The sequence below is a fragment of the Podarcis liolepis genome (assembly GCF_965112155.1).
Source record: "Podarcis liolepis genome assembly, chromosome: 1".
In the NCBI taxonomy this organism is placed as follows: Eukaryota; Metazoa; Chordata; class Lepidosauria; order Squamata; family Lacertidae; genus Podarcis; species Podarcis liolepis.
Window position 1 is genome coordinate 24042519 of NC_139554.1, and position 6499 is coordinate 24049017.

The window sequence follows — 6499 nt, forward strand, 5'->3', positions numbered from 1 at the left end:
AGGCGCATAGCCAGAGACATCACCTTGCCAACAAAGGTCCGTATAGTTAAAGCTATGGTTTTCCCAGTAGTGATGTATGGAAGTGAGAGCTGGACCATAAAGAAGGCTGATGGCCGAAGAATTGATGCTTTTGAATTATGGTGCTGGAGGAGACTCTTGAGAGTCCCATGGACTGCAAGAAGATCAAACCTATCCATTCTTAAGGAAATCAGCCCTGAGTGCTCACTGGAAGGACAGATCGTGAAGCTGAGACTCCAATACTTTGGCCACCTCATGAGAAGAGAAGACTCCCTGGAAAAGACCCTGATGTTGGGAAAGATGGAGGGCACAAGGAGAAGGGGACGGCAGAGGACGAGATGGTTGGACAGTGTTCTCGAAGCTACCAGAATGAGTTTGACTAAACTGCAGGAGGCAGTGGAAGACAGAAGTGCCTGGCGTGCTCTGGTCCAGGGGGTAATGAAGAGTCGGACACGACTAAATGACTAAACAACAACAACAACAGCCAGTTCTCCCGTACTGGGTGCTGAGCTAAGAGGGTACTGAAAAATTGATGTACAATGGAAGGCGAGAGGCGGTGGCGCAAATTTTGGCATCACACAGGGCACTGCTGAAATTCGAAAGGCCAAAGTCTGCCACTGCCCAGTAATTACTTAAAAGTGAAAGGAAACTACTAATTGTTCTCAAGAATGATATTACTCAGTTTCTACAGCCACCCAAAATCTGCATTTCCATGGTTTTGGAAGACTGCTTACAGAAAGCTACATGAAGGCAGGAGGGAGAATAACTTCCGTTGAGACAAGCTCGCCTTTTCTGTATCTAGCAGAAACAGGTTCTTAGCAATACTTTGCCCCAAACAGAAATGCATAGTCACCACAAATGGTTGGGGCTGTGTTCTTCAGCTGGTATCTCCTGCCGTGTGTGAAACCCGTTGACAAGGTCCATTGAGGGGAAAATGTGAGGATTTTGACTCTGTTTTTGCTGAAATTGCTTGCTTTGAGTGCTACAGTGGCTGTTCTCTTCCCTGCTGGAACCCAGATAAGCAAGCAGAGAGAGGGGAAACATGGAGATATGAACTGTGTTTTCTTTGACGTGATCAGCGACTTCTGTGACTTTCCCTCTCATCCCTCTGCTAGAGCTTTGATAAGCAGCCTGCTTTTGCAGACAAGCCAAAGAACATTGAGGCTGTTCAGCGGCTGTTTGTAAGTAGAATTTGCAGGGTGTCCATTCTCATCCCCCTTTATTTCTCCCCAAACTGCCTCTCTGTTCAGAGTTGCATTCTGAAGTTAAATGCTGGATTGGGTTTAAGCATGTGCCTGTTTTTGAAATACGGTATCTACCAGGAAACGACAGCTCACCCCTCAATATTCAGGGGTGTTTGGCTCCGCCCCTGGCTCCTCGTGGCACCGCTCGCATGACATCACAGAGCATCACTCACAGGACATTGAGTCCCACACAGGCCTCCTCAATCCTATTAAGAAGATGGCGCCCCTGGTCTGATCAAGCAAGGTTCATATAAATTAGTCAATATTCAACACCCCTGAATATTGAGGGGCTCAGCCCTCTAAGAAAATACTTTGGGGGGTGAAGCTTCCTTGGCCCCTAGGGGTTGGCGCACTTTGATCAGACCAAAGGCCCATCTAGTCCAACTGTGGTGGTGCCTATGGAAAGCCCAGAGGTTTGAGTGTAACATTCCTCTTCCACTCACATACCCAAATAGCTGATGCATGGAAGGTAGTGTGTAACCAACATTAGTAGCCATTGATGGCTTTATCTTCTATTGGCTTGTTAAATTCCTTTTAAAAGAATGTCTAAGTTGGTGGTGATCATCACTACCACACCCTGCGGCAGTGAATGCCATCATTTAAGTATATAATATGTGGAGAATTGCAGAGGGCCTTCTCAGTAGTGGCACCAGCCCTATGGAATGCCCTTCCATCAGATGTCAAGGAAATAAACAACTATCTGACTTTTAGAAGACATCTGAAGGCAACCCTGTTTAGGGAAGTTTTTAATGTTTGATGTTTTATTGTGTTTTTAATATTCTGTTAGGAGCCGCCCAGAGTGGCTAGGGAAACCCTGCCGGATGGACGGGGTATAAATAATAAATTATTATAATAAATTATTTTTGTTTCCTTTTGTTTGCCCTGAATATCCCACCACTCAGCTTCATCAGAGAGAAACTTTTCTTTCTCCACTTTCTCCATGGCATGAATAACTTCATGTATCAATCTTGTTGTGCTTATTGGCCATTTTTCAAAAGCGAAAAGGCCAAAATAGTCTTTCCTTGTAGGGGATTTGTTGCAGCACCATGATCATTTGGGTTCTCCTTTTCTACACCCTTTCTGAGACTCATCCTTTTGGAGATGCAGCAACCAGAATCGTACACAGTATTCCAAGAGGGGTCACACCATAGATTTCTGCAAAGGAACTGTGATATTCACAGTTTTATTTTCAGTTCTTTTCCTAATGATTCCTAACATGAAATTTCCCAACTGCTACAAACTGAGTAAAGGGACATGGGTGGCGCTGTGGGTTAAACCACAGAGACTAGGACTTGCCGATCAGAAGGTCGGCGGTTTGAATCCCCACGACGGGGTGAGCTCCCGTTGCTCGGTCCCTGCTCCTGCCAACCTAGCAGTTTGAAAGCGTGTCAAAGTGCAAATAGATAAATAGGTACCGCTCTGGTGGGAAGGTAAATGGTGTTTCCATGCGCTGCTCTGGTTCGCCAGAAGCAGCTTAGTCATGCTGGCCACATGACCCAGAAGCTGTATGCCGGCTCCCTCGGTCAATAAAGCGAGATGAGCGCCGCAACCCCAGAGTCGGCCACGACTGGACCTAATGGCCAGGGGTCCCTTTACCTTTACACATTGAGTATTCACCAGAAACTCAAGATCCCTCCCCTGGTCAGTCATTGCCAACTCTGAGCCCATGTGTGTGGGAAGACATCTGAAGGCAGCTCTGCATCAGGAAGTTTTTAATGCTTGGTGTTTTGTTGTGTTTTTATATATACTGTGGGCCACCTGGGGTGGCTGGGGAGGCCCGGCCAGATGGGCAGGGTAAGATGATGATGATGATGATGCGTGGGAAGTTAGAATGTTTTGCCCCAGCAGGTACATGCATCTCCTTACACTTACTTTCTTTCATTGAACTGTGTTTGCCATTTTACCACCCATTTTCAGTAGATCTTTCCAGAGCTCTTTGTGATCCCTTTCTGCTTTTGCCACCCTGAATAATAATTTGGCATCCACAGCAAACGTGGCTACTTCACTGCTCACCCCTAATTTAACCCACATTGAAACTGTTCAGCAGACATAACAAGTAATGGATGGAAATGTCCAAAGGATAATCTTTTAATGCAGAGATTCCTGGCTCTTCAGTGCATGTTTATTTATAGATGAATGCAAACCATTTTGAATTAAATTAAGGGATACAAAGCATAAACTTTGTTGGTTTCTCTTTGGCTCTTAATAGCGCCCAATTTTAGGAGGATCCAGTGTTAGATTATGAGCAACATGCACAGAAAAAAAAAAGGAATCTGAATCAGTTTTAGAATTAGAAAGTGTATTTGATAGGCCTTCCTTGTGCTCCAAGCCTTGCCCTAAAACCAAATAATCAGAATCAGAATTCATTCCATAAACAGCTTACATTTGAATAAGAGGAAACTATTTGAAATTTGGACGTGTTGAAATTTCTTGAAGAATTGAAATATTTTGTAGAATATTTGGGGGGGAAACATAGTTAAAACATATGCAGGATTTGAAGTATAGCAGCTGATGAGGAGTGGTAATTTAATAATTTATAATTATAAGTATATAATGACCAAAATAGAAATAATACAGGAGCTTTATAAGATAAGAAAAGAACGCCATGGAAGGGGGGATGGGAAGTCAACTGATACGATATATATGTTCTGATGGTTGTTTAAAATAATTTGCAAAATTTGAAAAGCTAATAAAAAAGATGTGGTGGTGTTTTGTTTTTTTTAAAAAAGAAATTAAAAGTGCTGTATTATTTGTATTTTGTATTCTTCACGAGGCAGCATTTAATAGAAATCCTTGAAGCTACGTTGACATAGGTGTTTCTACGGCGCTTGAAGGTATGCATGAGAAATAAGCAGTGGCATAGCAATGAACCTCTATTGCCATCTGAGCAGAAGAGATCCATTAAAGAAGAAATGGAATTCAAGATCAAGATGAGGAAATATGGATGGAAATAAAGGCCTGCAATACCATTTGGTTGTGATCACAAATGAGAGAGGAGCCATGGTCTTCGTGTCCTGACTGAGGGCTTCCTAGATGGAAACAGGATTCTGGACTAAGTAGGCCTTTAATCTGCTCTACTAGAGTTCTTCTCATGTCCTCAAGTTGACTGTAATGTTGCCTCCACCAGCAAGCCCATGCTCAAAACAACAGGAGGCTTTAGAAGGCCATGAGAACCACTGATTGTTTTGGGATCTGTTCCTGGCTTCTAGCCTCCAAAGATAAAGAACACCTTTTGAAGTAAGGTGGCCTCCCTATAATTAGTTTTGTCTAAAGACTCTTGCCATCTATCTCCCAAGAGCGCATCTAGTTCTTTCCTCAAAACATTTATATTGTGAGGCTTCAGCAAAGCATCTGGCTGCAATGGAGTTTCACAGGTGCAACCACAACATTCACCACAATAATAAATTCCCTTTAAAAAGAAAAGAAAAGGGGAAATATGTATCTCTCAAACCAATTCAGGTGACTAATGAAGACACTATCTTATGGCTTTAAAAGCTGCACACTGCTGCCTTTTTTCAATCCTAGCTATTTCTTCACTGTTGGAAGGTAAAGAAATCTCTGATAAAATAATAATTAAATGCCGACAGTACTAAATTTCCACCCAGCATGAGCTGCCAGCAGTTACAAAACCAAAACATTAGGTCACTTTTTTGAAGGAAAAAAAAAAGGCTGATTAAGTACCTAGGTAGACTTTTTTGATTAGCTGTTCTTTCCAGAATATGTAGCAGTAATAAAAGGGCAGACTTGACAGCAGCAATTGGCTTTTTAAGGAGAAGGGTAAAATATTAATACCCTGGTGCAACTTTCGCTAACCTGTTGGCCATCAGCACAGAGCTATAATTCCCAGAGCCCCCTGGGAAGAGGAATTGATTATTAAACAACTCTAAGAAGTGTAGCTCTGCAAAGGGTATGCTGTGTCTTAATACCTCTCAGCACCCATAACAAATGACAGTTACCAGGATTCTCCCAACCCAGTAATGTCTGAGAGCCAGTGTGGTGTAGTGGTTAAGAGCAGTAGACTTGTAATCTGGTGAACCGGGTTCGCGTCTCCGCTCCTCCACATGCAGCTGCTGGGTGACCTTGGGCTAGTCACACTTCTTTGAAGTCTCTCAGCCCCACTCACCTCACAGAGTGTTTGTTGTGGGGGAGGAAGGGAAAGGAGAATGTTAGCCGCTTTGAGACTCCTTTGGGTAGTGATAAAGCAGGATATCAAATCCAAACTCTTCTTCTTCTGACTGGCCACTGAAAGTGATGCTCCAGGTTCTCAGGCAGATCTTTTCTATCACTTGCTATCTTCCAGCCCCACTGCCTGACCCCTTTTTAAAATCTGGAGCTGACACAGATTGAATTTGGGCCATCTGCATGCAAAGTGTTTGCTCCAACGCTGGATTAAGGATCGTCCTTTCAGAAGGCATTTCCTCTCACTCCTATATTTATAGCAAGAAAGGTCAGCTGAGCTGAAAATTGGTTTGGACCAGGTTCGCCAACTCTAGGGGGCAGAGGTGTATTCAGCCCCCTCGATATGTGTTTAAAGAGAGCAGCCCAGCACAATGTCACAGAAGGCTACACCGGTTTGCATGGTGTCAGGGGACTTCCCTATAAGACTGGCTATTTTTTATGGCAGCCCCACTCTCATGATGGCTTAACCATCTATGGCTTCTCATTTTATCCTGTTGCTTCCAGATAACCTGGTAGATGTACGCTCAGTTTAAGATCAGAAATGTGGTTTATTGTTGTTGTTTAGTCATTTAGTCGTGTCCAACTCTTCGTGACCCCATGGACCAGAGCACGCCAGGCACTCCTGTCTTCCACTGCCTCCCGCAGTTTGGTCAGACTCATGCTGGTAGCTTCTCTTTACAGCATTGGACTTTCCTTTCACTTCCAGGCACATCCGCAACTGAGTGACCTTTCAGCTTTGGCCCAGCCGCTTCATCAGCTCTGAATCTACTTGTACTTGTCCTCCGCTCTTCCTCAGTAGCATGTTGGACGCCTTCCGACCTGGGGGACTCAAAAACACCAATTTGAAATGGAAGGAGTTTGTCAGCTCAGCGGTGTAGTAGTTAAGAGTACTTTAAAATAAAAGGAAACTACTAATTGCTCCCAGGAATGATGTTATTCCATTTATACAGCCACTGAAAATCTGCATTTGCATGGCTTTTGGAACACTGCTTACAGCATGGGTAGGCAAACTAAGGCCCGGGGGCCAGATCCAGCCCAATCGCCTTCATAATACGGCC

The 6499-nt window shown here is 43.8% G+C and overlaps 1 long non-coding RNA gene across 1 annotated transcript; it reads left to right on the forward strand.

The window, feature by feature from the left end:
- Nucleotides 1-813: 813 nt before the first annotated feature.
- Nucleotides 814-6243, forward strand: LOC310707317. Its single transcript, XR_014526428.1, has 3 exons — nucleotides 814-1199; nucleotides 4036-4318; nucleotides 6148-6243. It is a non-coding gene; the product is annotated as an uncharacterized lncRNA (long non-coding RNA).
- Nucleotides 6244-6499: the final 256 nt, after the last annotated feature.